We start from the raw sequence: 3948 nt of genomic DNA, 5'->3' as shown, positions 1-3948 counted from the left end.
GAGAGAGAGACAGAGGCCACCGGAGCGGAAAAACGTGAAGAGAGAAAGACGCGTCGTTTGGCTATATTTTAATACCGCAAATGAAAGCAAGCTGTATGGTTTGTAAAAAGATGGTTAAAAAATTGGTAAACGAGTTTACCAATTTTTCAGTTTATCTGATTGGTTTTAATGTGTTTGATCTGAATTGTTTTATTTAAATAAATGTTCAAAAAATAACTGCAACACCATGTTTGCCTTATCTGTATTTTACTTTCAAGTAGGCTGCCTGTGTGATCAGTAATACCTACAAACTGCTCCTGATTAAGTCATGTTAATTTTATAATAGTGACACACTCCCATGGTACCTGTTGCTAATCAGCTATTCAGCTTACAAAAGGAATAAGGAATAGTTCACTCAAATATATAGTTGCCTCTTACTAGTGTCTGGGCCAGTATTGATTTAGTAATTTCATAATACTTCTTCCCTGATATGGTAGCAGATATTATGTGACAATAAGCAAACACTACTGACGGATTTTTTGGGTAAACTAAATAGAGCAGTCTTTCATGTGATTGTTTCTAAAACAGGGCATTTTCCTGGGCTGCGCTAAAAAAAGGGCAAAAACTGTGAGTATAACCACTTCTCCAGGAGCCACTACACCACTGGTTATGGTAAGTGATGTTGTTTTATGATCTGAGCTAGAGGGAGCATGTAGATATTGAATAAGAGGGGACCCTTGGGGAACCCCACATATGATTTTTGTTATCTCTGATGTAAAGTTACCTACTGACACAAAAAGTCCCTTTCCTTTAAGTAGGATTTTATCTAGTTGAGTGCTGTACCAGAAAGGTCAAATAAAAAATTGGGTGGGTCAAATAATTATAGTTGAAAGTAAGTTTATTTGTAAGTTGCACATTTGTGAGTTAATTATGAATAAGATACAGGCCGAGGAGAAGGAGAAAAGACCTTCTCTGTTCAAGTGAACATCATTAAATTGACAGCAGAAAAAATGATCAGGACCAATCACCTATGAGATGATTAAGAGCCACAAACATGGCCAAGTAACAACAACTCAAATCGGATGCTATGACAGGCAGATATGTATAGATATGTTCCTGCTCCAGCACATACTATTCAAAAGACTGACTTACCTCATCAATATTTCAGGCTCTGCAGAAACCTGTTTTTAATTTTTTTAAACCAGATTCAGGGGAACAGTGAGATATCTTAAATATGCAGGACAGGGAGTCCTGAGGACTGCTGGCTTAGAAAATAGATATAACCTGCTACAACATCTCCAAGATAGTGTTTGAAGAAGTTAAAATCCTTTACAGAAGGTTTACACATGAAATCATATAACCACCAATAAAGAGTGAGGAGGTTCCAGAACATCTGAAGACATCTGGGTGTTTCCTGTCAGTTTCTGACAATCAGTTAAGTCTGCAGTCAAACAGATGTTTAGGTGATATTTTATCTCTGAGATGAGTTATTTTCTCAGCATCATCAGCATCACTGTAGCAGCTTTACAGTGTTTCCTATAGAGGCATCACAGCAGCTTACTCCATTAAACCTGCTCTGAAACGTCAGCAGATGTCCTCAAACTGCTGAAGAGTCCTGTTCTGACTAAAGGTAATTCAGATACAGCAAAAAAATCCTTACTCAAATTAGGTATTTATAACTGAATTAATTTATTTATCATGTGCAATGATAGTAGTTAAACAGTGACTCTATAGTGTATTAGGAGAAGAGAACATGTTCTCCAAAATTCAGAGAGCAGAACCAGACAGAAATATTCCTAAACACAAAGTTCTATCTTAAACACGGCATACTTACAGTTCGTCTTACAGTCAGTCTGAAGTGAAGTGAAGTGAAGAAGAAACTCTCCAGGTGTGATCAGAGGTCAGGTCCTTTATAGAACGGAGCTTCACCTTTGGTATGAGGGGGGAGCAGGAAGAAGTAGCATCAGCAGGAGCTGCCCAATTCCTGCTGCAACGTATCTGAAATTCCTGAACAACAAACTATCAGATGGAAAATACTTTGTTTTTGCTTTTAGATTCATTGTTACTCTGAAAAAAACAAACCTCCACCCATTTCTGTGCACATTACTGATAAAGATGTCAGGGGAAGTCATTATGTTAAATGACTGGTCGGTTCTGATCAGTTTAGCGTTCCTTCTGTTGTGCAATTACTGTTTAAAAGTTATTTAATGTTTAATAAATAACTCTCTGTCTGTTAGGTATTGTCCGCTGAATATTAGCCCAGGAGCTGATATCAGGACAATAGTTGAAAGGGATGATTCCAGTACTGGCGATCTTTTAACAGCAAACTTTGCACACAAATAGAATAAGGAGTTATAACTTCTCTTCAAGTTTAAGAATTTATTAACAGAAATAAAATGAACATCCAGAGAACATCACTATAAAATGCTGATTATCTGAGTTAACACTATATTTCAATCAACAAATCCTCTCTACTAGGCTAGTGAGACTTAACTTAAAATTAGCGTAAAGCTATTAGCTTCCAGATAAATTCCGCTCTTCCGGGATATACGACTACATTTTGTTTCAAGCATAAGGTTTCAAGCATAAGGATTTTAGCGACCAATCGCTACAGTGATCCCTAGCTCCCTGGAGGTATCAGAATCAGAATCAGACATACTTTAATAATGTCTGATTCTGATTCTATAATCGCATTGATAAAATTGAGCATTCTTAAGTTTATAGATTTCTACTGAGAAAATCTTTAAAATGTTATTTTATCAAATGATGTTTGTTTAACTCATGATTTGCATTGTGAATGGGCGGAAACACATACAAAATGTTGTTCTGAATTAGATAAGATAATTTAACCTTAATCCATGTTCTTTAAGATGAACTTTGGTTCTTTAATTTAAATCTGCAGTGAACCAGGATTCTTTTATCTTTATTTTGCTAGTTTTAGTTAAGTTTCACTAGCCTAGTAGAGAGGATATGTTGATTGAAATATAGTGTTCATTCAGATAAACAGCATTCTCTAGTAATGTTCTCTGGATGTTAATTTTATTTCTGTTAATAAATTCTTGAACTTGAAGAGAAGTTGTCACTCATTTATTCTATAGGTGTGCAGAGATCGCTGTTAAAAGAACGGCAGTGCCCGAATCATTTCTTTCAACTATTGTCCCAATATCAGCGGACAATATCTAACAGACAGAGTGTTATTTATTAAACATTAAATTACTTTAAACAGTGTGCAATAGCACAACACAGCAGAGGACAGCGGTTGTGATCGATTTGGCCTTCCTGAGTGATGGAAACATCAGGAAAAAAGAGAATGACAAACTAGAGTGAGTGGTGGATGAGAGAGCAATTTTCTTATATTTACATAGACACACACACACACACACACACACACACACAGAGTTGGAAAGCCCTAATTTGACACATCCTCAATATCTTTATGCTGTATTTTTACCTTTAGATGAGCTAGACAAGAATGAGGAGCGGTGTAAAACTCTGAAGTCATCCTGTGATGCCCAAACACAATATTGTGTCCAGGGATGGAGGACCATAACTATTGAAAGCGCTAGATGTAATGTGTAGTGAGTTCACCTCCCCCAGCATTGCCAAACTATGTTTGAGAAAGATTTTTGCAGACTGATGAAGACTATTTCCTATATACAGGGATTACACTTATGCAGTTTCAAACACCTTTATCTTCCCTCTAGCTATTTGCTCCAGCTTCCTCAACAATGCCTGTTGGGCCAAATGCTTATGACTTTGATAACGCTAAGAAATAACTTTGTCATGGTGGTTTAAAATGTCACAGCGTCAGGTCAGTAAAACTATAGAATGTGGAAAGATTTAATGTTTATCCTCATTCTGACATGCACACCAAGGACCTCGGTTTTGCAGAAAGCAAACAAATCTGGATTCCAGAAGTTTATCATACAGTCACTGCTATGCCAACAATACTGTGAAATCTTTTCTGGC

The 3948-nt window shown here is 36.6% G+C and overlaps 1 protein-coding gene across 1 annotated transcript in view; it reads right to left on the bottom strand.

Annotated features, from left to right (window-relative positions):
- LOC110368410 (DELTA-sagatoxin-Srs1a) overlaps positions 1 to 2123 on the bottom strand; it is a 7298-nt gene extending 5175 nt beyond the window's left edge. The window contains exon 1 of the mRNA XM_036148677.1: positions 1814 to 2123. The gene's annotated coding sequence lies outside the window, so the exon portion shown is untranslated. The remainder of the gene's footprint in view (positions 1 to 1813) is intronic.
- Between the last annotated feature and the right edge of the window lie 1825 nt (positions 2124 to 3948).

This window comes from Fundulus heteroclitus, chromosome 16, assembly GCF_011125445.2.
Source record: "Fundulus heteroclitus isolate FHET01 chromosome 16, MU-UCD_Fhet_4.1, whole genome shotgun sequence".
Lineage (NCBI taxonomy): Eukaryota > Metazoa > Chordata > Actinopteri > Cyprinodontiformes > Fundulidae > Fundulus > Fundulus heteroclitus.
Note: the sequence above shows the minus strand (reverse complement) of the source record. Positions and strands in the feature narration are given on the sequence as shown.